Source organism: Salvelinus sp. IW2-2015, linkage group LG4p (assembly GCF_002910315.2).
Source record: "Salvelinus sp. IW2-2015 linkage group LG4p, ASM291031v2, whole genome shotgun sequence".
NCBI classification, from domain to species: domain Eukaryota; kingdom Metazoa; phylum Chordata; class Actinopteri; order Salmoniformes; family Salmonidae; genus Salvelinus; species Salvelinus sp. IW2-2015.
In genome coordinates, this window is record NC_036841.1 from 1289841 (window position 1) to 1305553 (window position 15713).

The 15713-nt window shown below is 40.8% G+C and overlaps 2 long non-coding RNA genes across 3 annotated transcripts; both read right to left on the reverse strand.

The window, feature by feature from the left end:
- Positions 1-2459: 2459 nt before the first annotated feature.
- Positions 2460-9787, reverse strand: LOC111958519 (uncharacterized). 2 transcript variants are annotated; one of them, XR_002876546.1, is made up of 4 exons: positions 9662-9787; positions 5380-5428; positions 3097-3209; positions 2460-2608 (listed from the first exon to the last, which is right to left on the reverse strand). It is a non-coding gene; the product is annotated as an uncharacterized lncRNA (long non-coding RNA). The 2 variants fall into 2 exon arrangements; XR_002876547.1 differs by lacking the exon at positions 5380-5428.
- Positions 8132-8628, reverse strand: LOC139023520 (uncharacterized). Its single transcript, XR_011474642.1, has 2 exons — positions 8402-8628; positions 8132-8300 (listed from the first exon to the last, which is right to left on the reverse strand). It is a non-coding gene; the product is annotated as an uncharacterized lncRNA (long non-coding RNA).
- Positions 9788-15713: the final 5926 nt, after the last annotated feature.

Here is a 15713-nt window from a genome sequence, read left to right on the forward strand (position 1 = left end):
AACGAAACCGAAACAACCACACCCGGCCAAACACAAAGAAATACAAAACATAGAAAATGAACATAGAATGCCCACCCAAATCACACCCTGACCAAACCAAAATAGAGACATAAAAAGCTCTCTACGGCCAGGGCGTGACAACGAGAGGGTATGGGGAAGAAGATGTGCAATTGCTTCATCTGGCTGATGCAGTGCCCAGACGAGATGAGAGCTACCTGCTACACAGATAGAATCTGAGATCTCACCTTCTTATCTTGATTAGCTGGCTAGATGTCAATGGCGAACCAATGCAATGATATTCATTTTATTGGCTTTCTATATGAGCTGCTTTTCCTGAAAAACATCAGCATGAAGAATATTGAATTCTGTTTGAATTGTCAAGTGGACTGAATTCTCATTCAAATAATGGTATGCCTCTTTCAGATCTGCTAAGCATACCTCTGCCAGCCACACAACCACTGCTTGTGGTTGGTAAGCTCCTTCCTGGCTGGCCTTGTCCAGGGGTGACATTGGACATGCCCACAGTGTCTCCCAACCCCCCTGTCTCAGTCCCCGGTAATTATTATGCAATAGTTTATGTGTCGGGGGCATGGGTCAACTTGTCTTATCTGGACCCTTATTCAGAAAGCATCTTAGAGTAGGAGTGCTGATCTAGGATCAGTTTGACATTTTAGATCATAATGAATCAAATTATATTGACTGCACCCTAGATCAGCACTCCTACTGGTGTGGTGCATTGCCATACAGGATTTACCTCCAGTGTTTTGCCTAAAAGGCTGAGACTGGTCCATGGCTCCGGCAGACCTGCTCTCCCTTGGGGCCAAAGCCAGGACACTGGTACTTTTCAGCTTGAATTTACGTAACACTGGCTAAGTGTGAACTTTAACATCTTCTCACAAAGCAACTGTTTTGATTATGCAGAGGTTGTTAATTTTGCTCTTCACAAGTCCTCACTGTCAGCCCTAGCTATGGAAACAATTCCCTAGTACAACAGAAGGGTGTATACACTAGTATAACACTGATGTTTCAGGGGAAAAGCATCATTGGATGCTCTATGAATATGGGCCCTCATGTAATTCTCGGTACCGGTACCCCCTGTATATAGCCTCGTTATTGAGATTTTATTGTTTTACTTTTTATTATATTTTACTTTTAGTTTATTTGAGGCACAGATCTGGGGAAGGGTACCAAAACATTTCGTCATCATTGAAGGTCCCAAGAACATAGTGGCCTGAATCATTCTTAAATAGAAGAAGTTTGGAACCACCAAGACTTTTCCAAGAGCTGGCCGCCCGGCCAAACTGAGCAATCGGGGGAGAAGGGCCTTGGTCAGGTGACCAAGAACACAATGGTCACTCTGACAGAGCTCCAGAGTTCCTCTGTGGAGATGGGAGAACCTTCCAGAAGGACAACCATCTCTGCACCCCTCCACCAATCAGGCCTTTATGGTAGAGTGGCCAGACGGAAGCCACTCCTTAGTAAAAGGCACATGATAGCCCACTTGGTTTGCCAAAAGGCACCTAAAACTTCTCAGACCATGAGAAACAAGATTCTCTGGTCTGATGAAACCAAGATTGACCTCTTTGGCCTGAATGCCAAGCATCACGTCTGGAGGAAACCTGGCACCATCCCTATGGTGAAGCATGGTGGTGGCAGCATCATGCTGTGGGGATTTTATAGCTGCAGGGACTGTGAGACTAGTCAGGATCGAAGCACAGATGAACAGAAACTCCCCAAATACAGTTGTGCCAAGCTTGTAGCGTCAAATCCAAGAATACTCGAGGCTGTAATCGCTACCAAAGGTGTTTCAACAAAGTACTGAGTAAAGGGTCTGAAGACTTATGTAAATGTGATATTTCAGTGTTTTTTTAAATTATACATTTTTGCAGAGGAACTCAAACAAATAGGGTATCTCCTGATTTTCACTTTAACAAACATAGTGCTGAAGCTTTTGGCAGATTCATTGGCTGTTTCTAGCCACGCCTCTCAATAGGAATTGTAACCACCTTAAAATAAGTTGAAATTTGTGGTACTGTAATAGCGAGCCGAGTCAGTTGAAATATTGATGCCAGGGATATTTTTGTTGTCTGTGTGCTTCTGAAGTGCTGTGGCCCTGTGTGGTCTTTCATTCGTTTTGTTTTTATTTATTTATTTATTTCTGGTATCCTCCTACCTCAGCGGAATGAGGCCTGTCTGGTGTCGCACTATTAAAATCATCCCAGTGTGGAGATGAAACACCTATGTGTTGCAAAGTCACATACTCTTAAGTCCTCTCTGCTCTACCTAGGTGTTTTAAACTAATGACTGTTTCAGCATGTACAAAACAACAATACCAAACATACATCATCTTAGCAAACATTTGAAAAGACGACATAAAATCAAATTGACTTGACTACATTTAAAAACAATACATTATACTATAGACCTGCTAAATTAATCACATCCAGCATAAAAAAATTAATAATTATATTGTATATTTATTTTAGAAGATGCAAAAATGATTCATGAAGCAAACATTGGATGACTTGGTGAAGGTGTGGTAGAGAGAAGCTGTTTTCCTCCCCCTCCTTCATCCATGGTGCTATTTCAAAATAGCATTAGGAGAGTCCTGTGAACATCAACAGTCATGAACTTGTCATTGTGAACAGCACCATCTTCCTAATTGATAACTTTGACATATTGGCATAATACAAAATCTGATGGGCAACAGCATCACCCCCATATCCTCCATAAAGTCTAAATACATGTTTGAAGATTATGTCAGTCAAGCATGTTGCCATGATGTGTCGAATCTGTTATTGACAAAGGGGAATATTAATCCTAAATACAACATGTTGTTGTTCCATGTAGATGGTGGCTGGAGATGGTAGTCATGGATAATGATGGATGTTAGTCATCCTAGCGAATAATTAAAATATAGTCCACTTCAGATCAGCTAAACGTTCACACAATACTCACTGTTCTTGTTTCAAATGCATGGATATTGTCTCACATTAATTAGGACCGCCCTGATCAACAGTTACAAAGTAAGTTTACAGATACCCAGCATGAAACTCCAAAGAGCAAGCAAAGCAGAGGCAGAAGCACAGTGACTACCTGGCTAAACTTGACCATCAGGGGTCTGAGACAAGGTAGAACGCCCCGTGAAATCAGGCCAGGGGTCCACAGCTGCAGTCGGAATGGCAGCACGACCAGGGGCTCAGGTCCTCCTGGAGGGGAGAAACAGATTGTTAGTGGGAGCATGTCTAAAATCACACATTACATCAGGGCCCACATTCACAGAGCATCCAATGGTGCTTTTCCACTGTAACATCAGTGTTACACTAGTGTATACACCCTTCTGTTATACTAGGGAAATGATGTTTCCATAGCTAGGGCTGACAGTGAGGACTTGTGAAGAGCAGAATCAACAACCTCTGCATAATCAAAACAGTTGCTTTGTGAGATGTTAAAGTTCACAGTTAACCATTGTTATATAAATGCAGGCTGAAAAGTACTAGTGGCCTGGCTTTGGCCCCAAGTGAGAGCAGGTCCGCCAGAGCCATGGATCAGTGAGACACATGTGCCAGCCCGTGTAGATTGACACAGAAAAGTCTGAGCCTTTTGGGTAAAACACTGAGGTACATCCTGTAAATCCTAGGGTCAGGTCCCATCAGTCAATATAATTTGTTTCACTATGATCTAAAATGTCAAACTGATCCTCGATCAGCACTCCTACTCTAAGATACTTTGTGAATAAGTGTCCAGATAAGACAAGTTGACCCTAGCCCCCGGCACATTAACTATTGCATAATAATTACTGGTGTCATGACGTTGGCCTGTTTTGGGAGGTTTATGACCACCATAAATACCTTTCCCCTTTTCTCTCTCTCTACTCTATAGAGTTGACTCTTGTAAAGCCTTTGTAACATTGAGAGTCTGGTAACATCGAAAGGTGGGAAACGGAACCATATTTCGGTAATCCAACCAGTTAAAAATATGCGTTGGTACTTAATGAATATGATCTCAGAATAGTTGTTGCCTGAGACATTACTACTAATGACAGGATGACATAAACTGTATCTTGGAAAGTCGACACATTCTAGTTATCAGATTCACATGGAATTGTTGTGCAACTTAAATGTTTAAATATGAAACTATTTGTAAAAAGATTAAATGTGTAATTTTAGCTTCTTAAATGAGAGAACGATTTGTCATAGAGAAACTCTGCTCACTCAGAGGCCCCGCCCAAGTGAACAGACTTTGGTTGTAAACTATGAAACACGCGCTTCTTTCACCACTATATAAACCCGTTGATGAAAATTCTACTTTCTGTTCCGAGGACATGAGGACGACGGTCCTACGTTAAAAGGGCTCAGATAATAACCTAACGAAATTAACATTGTGTTCAATGTGAGGATTGACACGCCGAAAGGATGAATTTCGACTATACCAGACAGAATATAGCACAAGCTTAAAAGTATGGCAACTTGGTATGAACTTTGAACTCTTATTCACTAAAGAAGTGATACCTCCTAGCCGTTGCGTTAGCAACAGCAGCTGTAAACATGGCCTAGGAGAGGACGGACAGAGTATCCATTCTACCAAGCTCCAGTTCACCACTAGACATTTTTCAGAGGACAAGAGATCCATGCTGGACAACCCGGCCGTACATCTACGACCAATCTACCGAAGCGCAGCTCAGAGTAAATATTTATTGCATTTTCCTTTTTCAAATGGGCGGTTATTTAGAATGCAAAAGATACTGTATTGACGATAGCATAGCTGCCTATGGCCTGATAGAGATACAAAATCTCTTTGTTCCTCAGTCTTCCCGCACTTTCATTCAAAACCCAACCCCCTTTCTTTGTGTAACCAGCCGTCATATCTGTTCCGTCCGCTAGGGACGTTTTCCTTTATGACATAATTTGTAATCAATGTATGATCCATTCTGTGTAGATGTAATTCTGTGTGATTATTTAGGTATTTAGTAAATAAATAATTAAACCAAATTTTGTATTGCTGATTCAACTTGTTAGCCAGGGTTCGTGAAGATAACCAAGAATTTACAACTTTCAGATGAGACTGAAGAAAGTGACGATTAAATATTGACTGCGACTGATGTAAAAGATTACTAGGTCTTTAAGAGTTTATTCGGAAGATAACAGCTCTATAAACATTATTTCGTGGTGCCCCGACTTTCTAGTTAATTACATTTACCTGATTAGCTTAATCAGGTCATATTAATTACAGAGAAACGATTTTATAGAATAGCATGTCATATCACTTAATCCGGCATAGCCAAAGACACCACACTGGGGACTGAGACAGGGGTGTTGGGTGGCACTGTGGCCCTGTCCAATGTCAGCCCTGGACAGGGCCAGCCAGGAAGGAGCTTACCCAATCACTCAGAGGCAGTGGTTGTGTGGCTAGCAGAGGCAGAGGTGTGCTTAGCAGATCCGAAAGAGAGGCATAACATTATTTGAATGAGAATTCAGTCCACTTTTTTATATTTTCCGGGTCAAGGTTTGGCTTTTTCAAGAGAGGCTTTATTACTGCCACTTATGTTGAACATAATAAACGGCTCTCTATCCACCGGATGTGTACCAAACTCACTAAAAGTGGCAGTAATAAAGCCTCTCTTGAAAAAGCCAAACCTTGACCCGGAAAATATAAAAAACTATCGGCCTATATCGAATCTTCCATTCCTCTCAAAATTTTTAGAAAAAGCTGTTGCGCAGCAACTCACTGCCTTCCTGAAGACAAACAATGTATACGAAATGCTTCAGTCTGGTGTTAGGACCCCAGTGCATAGCACTGAGACTGCACTTGTGGAAGGTGGTAAATACCTTTTAATGGCGTCAGACGAAGGCTCTGCATGACTGTCCTCGATATGCTACTAGGACCTTAGTTGCTGCGCCTTTAGCACACCCGATCGACACAATTCTTTTGGAGAGACTGAAACCCAAATTGGTCTACACGGACAAGTTTCTGGCCTGGTTTAGATCTTACTCCTGTCGGAAAGATATTAGTTTGTCTCTGTGAGATGGTTTGTTCTCTGACCAATCAACTGTACATTTCGGTGTTCCACAAGTTCCGTTTTTAGGACCACTATTGTTTTCACTATATATTTTACCTCTTGGGATGTTATTCGAAAACATAATGTTACAACTTCACTGCTATGCGGATGACACACAGCTGTACATTTCATGAAACATGGTGAAGCCCCAAAATTGCCCTCGCTAGAACCTGTGTTTCAGACATAAGGAAGTGGATGCGCAAACTTTCTACTTTTAAACTCGGAACAAAACAGAGATGCTTGTTCTAGGTCCCAAAACAAAGAGATCTTCTGTTAAATTAATCTTGATGGTTGTAAAGTCGTCTCAAAAAAACTGTGAAGGACCTCGGCGTTACCTCTTGACCCTGATCTCTCTTTTGACGAACATATCAAGACTGTTTCAAGGACAGCTTTTTCCATCTACGTAACATTGCAAAAATCTGAAATTTTCTGTCCAAAAATGATGCAGAAAAGTTCATCCATGCATTTGTTACTTCCTAGGTAGACTACTGCAATGCTCTACTTTCCGGACTACCGGATAAAGCACTAAATAAACTTCAGTTAGTGCTAAATACGGCTGCCTAGAATCCTCGACTAGAACCAAGAAATTTGATCATATTACTCCAGTGCTAGCTTCCCTACACTGGCTTCCTGTTAAGGCAAGGGCTGATTTCAAGGTTTTACTGTTAACCTATAAAGCGTTACATGGGCTTGCTCCTACCTATCTTTCCGAGTTGGTCCTGCGTACATACCTATACGTACGCTACGGTCACAAGACGCAGGCCTCCTAATTGTTCCAGAATTTCTAAGCAAACAGCGGGAGGCAGACTTTCTCTCTATAGATCTCCATTTTTATGGAACGGTCTGCCTACCCATGTGAGAGACGCAGACTGCGGTCTCAACCTTTAAGTCTACTGAAGACTTATCTCTTCAGTAAGTCATATGATTGAGTGTAGTCTGGCCCAGGAGTGTGAAGGTGAACGGAAAGGCTCTGGAGCAACGAACCGCCTTGCTGTCTCTGCCTGGCCGGTTCCCCTCTCTCCACTGGGATTCTCTGCCTCTAACCCTATTACAGGGGCTGAGTCACTGGCTTACTGGTGCTCTTTCATGCCGTCCCTGGGAGGGGTGCGTCACTTGAGTGGGTTGAGGTACTGACGTATCTTCCTGTCTGGGTTGGCGCCCCCCCTTGGTTTGTGCTGTGGTGGAGATCTTGTGGGCTATACTCGGCCTTGTCTCAGGATTGTAAGTTGGTGGTTGAAGATATCCCTCTAGTGGTGTGGGCTGTGCTTTTGCAAAGTGGGGGGGTTATATCCTTCCTGTTTGGCCCTGTCGGGGGTTTCTTCTGTTGGGCCACAGTGTCTCCTGACCCCTCCTGTCTCAGCCTCCAGTTATTATGCTGCAGTAGTTATGTGTCGGGGGGCTAGGGTCAGTTGGTTATACCTGGAGTACTTCTCCTATCCTATCCAGTGTCCTGTGTGAATTTAAGTATGCTCTCTCTAATTCTCTCGTTCTCCTTTCTTTCTCTCTCTCGGAGAACCTGAGCCCTAGGACCATACGTCACGGCAAACCCGGCATGATGACTCCTTGCTGTCCCCATCCGCCTGGCCTTGCTGCTATTCCAGTTTCAACTGTTCTGCCTGCGGTTATTGGAACCCCTACCTGTCCCAGACCTGCTGTTCAAACTCTTAATGATCGGCTATGAAAACCAACTGACATTTATTCCTGATTATTATTTGACCATGCTTGTCATTTATTGAACATTTTGAAAATCTTGGCTCTCATATAATTCTCTCCTTCTCTCATTCTATTTCTCGTCTCTCGGAGGACCTGAGCCCTAGGACCATACGTCAGGACTACCGGGCATGATGACTCCTTGCTGTCCCCAGTCCACCTGGCCTTGCTGCTATTCCAGTTTCAACTGTTCTGCCTGCGGTTATGGAACCGCCACCTGTCCCAGACCTGCTATTTTCAACTCTTAATGATCGGCTATGAAAAGCCAACTGAAAATTATTCATGATTATTATTTGACCATGCTTGTCACTTATGTCACGATTCTCTAAAGTAGAACCCAGAAGCAGACCAGGACAAGGAGAGTAAGACGAAGGTGAGTATTTATTTACAAGTGTAAATGTAGTGATAGAAAAATCCAAGTAGCGGAGCGGGCAGCGGAGGTGAGTTGATGGAATTGAGTAAGCAGATCCAAGGAAGTAACTGAAGTCACCGACGACCAGGTAGGGATGGGATGAGTGTTCCGGGTGAATGACTGTAGACAGAAAAAACGGAGGTAAGTTCAAGGCAAGCAAGACGTACAAACAACAAAACAAACTCTATCAAACTGGAGGCTGATACGCTGGCACAACATACTGTTCATGGCTAACGATCCGGCAGGGAATGGATGTCAGGTCAGAGCTTATAAAGTGGAGGGGTGATGATCAGGACCAGGTGTGCAGATAGCTGATGGGATACAGGTGCGGGTAATCAGAGATCTCCCAACTAGCTACGTCGCCCGGCAACCAGACAGGGTGCGTTCCAGGACACCGGAAAAACACTCCAGGACAGAACACAGGCAAAAACAGACTCAGGAAGCGGGATTCGTGACAACTTATGAACATCTTGGCATAGTTCTGTTATAATCTCCACCCGGCACAGCCAGAAGAGGACTGGCCACCCCTCATAGCCTGGTTCCTCTCTAGGTTTCTTCCTAGGTTTTGGCCTTTCTAGGGAGTTTTTCCTAGCCACCGTGCTTCTACACCTGCATTGCTTGCTGTTTGGGGTTTTAGGCTGGGTTTCTGTACAACACTTCGAGATATTAGCTGATGTACTAAGGGCTATATAAAATAAACTTGATTTGATTTGATGATTTGACTTGACAATTCAAACAGAATTCAGTATTGTTCATGCTGATGATTTGTACAACAGACAGATAGCAATACAGTGCAGATATATTAAAACATAATATGGAATGTAACACAGAAACAGATGATATGAATGAGGTGGTTTAAAATAACACAATTACTACAGGTAGCTAGCTCTATCCATGCTTTTCCTGAAAATGTTTATCTGATATTATAGCTAGCTAGTTGATGTTGTTCTAGCTAGCTCACTCAATGCTGGCTTTGGTCCTCTTCGCTGGTCTGCAGATGCAGATGACTATTTTATCTGTGTAGCAGTTAGCTCTCATCTCATCTGGGCACTGCATCAGCCAGATGAAGCAACTGCACATCTAATCTTCTTCCCCATCCCATCTTGGCTTGATTCTACAGGGAGCTAGCCTGTTGTCCTTAAAACTTTATTAGCACGCTAGCTAACAGAGATCTCAACTTGCTAACTAGCAAAGCCAAGCAACTACACACCAAATATACACAGAGCCAACAGTTATTTTCTAAACAAATTTTAGTCTCTACCAAATGACAAGTACACAGATAGACCAAAAGTATTACTCTGTTACACAACGTAAGAACCACTAACCACAGACTAGCCAGAAAGCTCTAATGCTAGCTAGCTAACGTTAGCTAACCAGCCATGTAATGTCAATAGATAAGAGGCTAGCTAGCTAGCATCAGCTTTGTAGCAGTTATGCTATGTGGAAACACTTAAAAAAATTATTCCCTTCATCTTCCTCACCAATTCCGTATTGTAGCTTTCAAATTCTGTGAATATCATTTAGCTAGCTAGTCATTTTTACAAATTTGATCCATATTTAGCACAGTGGAAAATGTGCTTTCAGACCGGAACCCTGTGAAACATGAAAGCGCGTTCCAGAATGACAGCACCTCAGCTGATTGGTTGGAAGAAAAAGCCCTATCCATCAGAGCTTGTGTTTTTCTCTGATCCTTGCTTGCATAATTGTTTTTTACAACTACAAAACATTTGGCAGAGGTTAAATTAGCTAAATTAGTGCCAAAACTTTCATAAAGGACCTCAAAACCTTATTCAATCTTTTACCCAGATTTTAGCAGAGATGCAGACTAGCGTATTTAGTTTCTTTAAGGAAATAACCACCAGTCAGGAGGATACAGACAGCTCAAGAGATGTGCTTATAGATACAGTATGTAGAAAAATAGGCAGATTTTTATTTACATAGAATTAAGCATAATGATTATGACTCTAGACTGCAAGAAAAAGCTGTTTCAGGTGTTTGAAAAATGCAAAATTCGCCAACTCACATTCTTTCTGTCCCCTCAGATTTTTGAGTTGTAGGACACCCCTGGTTGTGCCTCATTATTTGCAATATATCAGTGTAGGAATATGCAATCAGTAAACAAAAATACCTACTGATCATGAATCAACATGAGAAAAATTTAAACAAAGAGACTAATATGAATCTTGTCATGGCTTGTCATACATCATGAATAAACTGACAATCCCAGACAACATTCTAGAAAGATTGAAGCTGTGAAACAAACATAATGACATTGCACATTAGCTTTGAATACTGAGCACAAATACCAGATTTCTGAGGACTATCGCATCTCACCGAGAAAATAATTGATAAACTCCACTGCATTGTCTGTTAATCAATAATGTATGTTATGTCCTTCATCCATCTAGATGGGCTCATTTGGAGAACAGTTTGGATGCTTATGTTTTGACAGATTTATGATGCTAGGCAGTTCTTCGCCACCTGTTCAAACACCACAGCTGCAATGATGTAATTTTATGTCATTATCAGATTGTAATTTGCATCTGTATTTCAGTTATTGTAATTTGGATCTATATTTCAGTTATCCATCACAATAATTGAGTGGCAAAGTATTATGTTTTCTTTCATCTGGTATGGCTGCTGCTGTGTGAGTGAGTGACTATGATTGTGTGGTAAGAGTGTGTCTACTGTATGAGTGTGTGTGACTCAGAGGCACAAGCCAAAAGTGGTCTTGTATGGCTCAGTTTTGTAGAGCATGGCGCTTGCACTGCCAGAGTTCTAGGTTCGCTTCCCGCAGCCACTCATACGTAAAAATGCATGTATGACTGTAAATTGCTTTGGATAAAAGCGTCTGCTAAATGGCATATATTCTTATAAGGAAACTGCATCTGGAAACGTACAGTATGTAAGAATGAGAGAAAGGAAGAAAGAATTTGTGCTATAATGACAGACTTCTTGTTGTAGGAGGACAACGCACTAAGTGTGTTTTTGTATCAGAAACCTTTATATTGAATTGAATTTAATCTTGGCTACACTCTTGATAATCTGAGGTAGGCTTGACAATGAACAGCAGTTATGTCTCTTCATATTCCACTGATTAGTATTTGGATGAAAACAATGCGCATTTTCATTTGCTTTTTAATTTATGGAATGTATGATGATGTCATGCGTTTTATTGTTTTGTTTTTGTCAATTTTCAGACCAAATCATAGCTGCCAGTTAATTCAGTAGCACAGTCTCTCTCGCTCATTCATTTGTCACTCCAAAGTAATTATTTTTTGGTAAAGCATGATAAGATTGCAAGGTTGTTTCAAACAGTGTGTAATTTATTAAATGGAAAACAGAATGTGTTATCAGACGGTAAGCTTATTAGTCTCTTATTTAAGTTGCTTTTTGTCTTTCTCTCGCTCTCTCACGTGTGTGTGTGTGTGTGTGTGTGTTGTGTGTGTGTGTGTGTTGTGTGGTGTGTGTGTGTGTGCTGTGTCTGTGTCTGTGGTCTGTGTGTGTGTGTGTGTGTGTGTGTGTGTGTGTGTGTGTGTGTGTGTGTTGTGTGTGTGTGTGTGTGTGTGTGTGTGTGTGTCTGTGTGTGTGTCGTGTCGTGTGTCTGTGTCTGTGTCTGTGGTCTGTGTCTGTGTCTGTGTCTGTGTGTCTGTGTGTTCTGTGGTCTTGGCTGTGGTGTCTGTGTCTGTGTCTGTGTCTGTGTCTGTCTGTGTCTGTCTGTGTCTGTCTGTGTCTGTCTGTGTCTGTCTGTGTCTGTCTGTGTCTGTCTGTGTGTGTCTGTGTCAGACCGAAGTGGGTGTGCATGTTGTTGGGATTTTTCAGATCCAGGTGTCAAGTGTAGAACCAGAGATGAGATCAGACAACAATGTAAAAGCAAAAGTTAAGATTTAATGTATGGTTATGGAGAAAGTACATGGAACCAATATCTTTCAAGACAGCAGGGCTGAGTATACACAGCAGTCTACAGCATATTTGTCTCTGTCCCAAGACTGTAAATGTACCTTGCATTTATCACTGAAACCTATCAGTATTCTACAATGAAAGAGTAGACAGCTGCTGCCCCCAACAGACATCAAGGCAGTATTGCAGGAACATTGTAGACCCCTGCTGAATCCTACGGAAGTCCAGAAAGGACATATGAATCAAAAAGCAATTCCCTTGTTATGTCGAGATCACATATTTATGATCACTACATAATAAAGTTGTTTTGTTGAGATCACGAGAATTTTGACACGATCATGACATAACAAAATTTGTTTCTGTCGAGATTACGAAATAGACTCTATAAATAGGACTAGACGTATTGATGATAGATTGACAGTATGGCTGAGGCGGCAGAGCCCACGGTGGATCAGCACATACGTTTTTATTGATTGCTACACTAAGGGATTCTACATTTCATGTTAACGTCATGCTTTCATTAGTGTTTGGAGCTCATTATCAGTCTATAAATTACCCTGAACGATCCCTGACAGGCAGCCCTGTCTCCCAGGATGTGTGCCACCCCGAAGACCAGTGCCAATTGCATGCAAGCAACAACGCAACTAACTTGGCAAATCTTGTAAGCGAGCGAGCTAGCTAGTTAACTACATAGTTTTGTTATCCAAGCTGGTTGTTAGCTTGCATCTCTAATATGTGAATATTTTTAAGGGACACTAATATCGAAATTTACAGAGCGGGTGAGCTCGATTCCTGACAGGCCGATCAGATTCAATAGCAGCCTCAGATCAGTATTTACCTGGTTAAAAGAGAAGGATGTCACGTTCCTGACCTGTTTTATGTTATTTTTGTATGTGTTTAGTTGGTCAGGGCGTGAGTTGGGGTGGGCATTCTATGTTTTGTGTTTCTATGTTTAGGTCACTTGTAATTAGCCTTATATGGTTCTCAATCAGAGACAGGTGTTTGACGTTTTCCTCTGATTGAGAACCATATATAGGTTGGCTGTTCACACTGTTTGTTTGTGGGTGATTGTCTCCTGTGTCAGTGTCTGTGTATGTTACGCCACACGGGACTGTTTTCGGTTTTGTTTGTTTGTTCGTTTTATGTAGTCATTTTTCCTGTTCGTGCGTTCTTCGTGTTTCATGTAAGTTCGTAGTCCAGGTCTGTCTACATTCGTTTTTGTTATTTTGTTTTGTATCAAGTTTAGTTCGTTTTTTGTCTTGGTTAAATAAATATCATGTCGTATCATAACGCTGCGTCTTGGTTCAATCCATGCTCCTCCTCTTCGGATGAAGAGGAGGAGGAGGAGAGCCGTTACAAAGGAATATAATATCTATTGTTTACAGGAAACCCATTCAACAATTTTAGATGAGGTTTTGTGGAAAAAGGACTGGGGAGTGAAATATATTTCTCCCATGGGCAATGAAATTCAAAAGGGGTGATGGTTTTAATTAACAGTAATTTTGATCCAAATGTGCAAATTGTCCAAACAGATCATCAAGGGAGATGGATTATTTAAAATATGTTATTGGACAATAAACAGATATGGCTTGTTAACCTATACAGTCCAAATAATGATGATCCAAGCTTCTTTGACAATATATATAAGAATTGATCAACTCTTCAAGCAACACTAGACTCTATTATTATAGTGGGAGATTTTAATACGGTCTTAAATACCTCTATGGACCGTAAAGGAAATCACACTACAAACTACCACCCTCAGGCACTTAAGGAAATCATGAATGTCATGGATATATTGGAATTAGTGGATATATGGATACTTAAATACCCTGACCTAGTGAGATATACATGGCGGAGGCTTAATCAAGCTAATCATCTTGACTACTTTCTTATGTCATTCTCTCTGGCACCAAAAGTTTAAAAAGTGTTGATAGGGGACAGAATGCGGTCGGATCGTCACATAATTGGCATATATATTACTCTTACAGAATTTCCACGTGGGCGAGGATATTGGAAATTTAATCAAAGCCTACTAGATGATAAATTGGTTAGAACTAGGACATGAGAATTTATAACTGACTTTTTCAGACATAACATAGGTACAGCAGATCCCCTTATTGTATGGGACACTTTTAAGTGTGCCTTCAGAGGCCATGCAATTCAGTACTCATCTATAAAACAAAAGCAATTTAGATCAAAAGAGTCCATATTAATATATGGACTCTTTCAGTCTCCTCCATCTCCACTAACTGAAACTAATTGTATGGATTTTTTCCCCTAATAATAATGTAAAATTAACATCTGTACAGAAAGACTCATGTGAAGGCTAAATTACAGAGGAGGAACTTCTTGATGCAATTGGGGCCTTTAAGGATGGGAAAACTCCAGGGCTGGATGGTATACCAGTGGAAGTATACAAAACTTTTTTTTTATATACTCAGAGGACCATAATTAGCTTGTTTTAACCACTCCTATATAAATGGTAGATTATCAGACACGCAACAAGAAGATCTGATATCATTATTACTGAAACAGGACCCAAATGGTATATATAAAGATCCAGTCCATTAAAAAAATTGGAGACCTCTTTCTTACACTTCAGTGTTGTGATTCAAAAATCCTAGCAAAATGCCTGGTGCATAGAATTAAAACGAATTGTCAGATATTATTCATCCTAATCAGACAGGTGTTTTACATGGACGATACATTGGAGATAATATAAGACAAGTACTGGAAACATTAGAATACTATGAAATATCAGGGACACCAGGCCTGGTTCTCATAGCTGATTTTGAAAATGCTTTTGATAAAGTACGACTGGAGTTTATATATAAATGCCTAGAATATTTTAATTTTGGGGAATCTCTTATAAAATGGGTTAAAATTATGTATAGTAACCCTAGGTGTAAAATAGTAAATAATGGCTACATCTCAGAAAGTTTAAAACTATCTAGAGGAGTAAAACAAGGTTGCCCACTATCGGCATATCTATTTATTATTACCATCGAAATGTTAGCTGTTAAAATTAGATTAAACAATAATATTAAGGGATTAGAAATCTGTGGCTTAAAAACGAAGGTGTCATTTTACGCTGATGATTCATGTTCTCTTTTAAAACCACAATTAGAATTTCTCCACGGCCTCATAGAGGATCTAGATACTTTTGCTATCCTCTCTGGATTAAAACCAGTGTTATGTATTGGATAACAAAAAAAATCTAATTTCACATTACCATGTAGTTGACCAATTAAATGGTCAGACGGAGATGTGGACATACTCGGTATACAAATCCCAAAAGAAAGAATTTCTCACTTGTCACGTTCTGACCTTAGTTCCTTTTTTATGTCTTTATTTTAGTTTGGTCAGAGCGTGAGTTGGGGTGGGCATTCTATGTTGTTTTTCTATGTTTTGTTCTATGGTTATATTTCTATGTGTTTGGCCTAGTATGGTTCCCAATCAGAGGCAGGTGTCAGTCGTTGTCTCTGATTGGGAGCCATATTTAGGTAGCCTGTTTTCCTTTGTGTTTTGTGGGTGGTTGTTTTCCTGTGTCTGTGTTTTCACCATACGGGACTGTTTCGTTTTCGTTTTGTATCATTTACATTGTTATTTTTGTATTCTTGTGTCAATTAT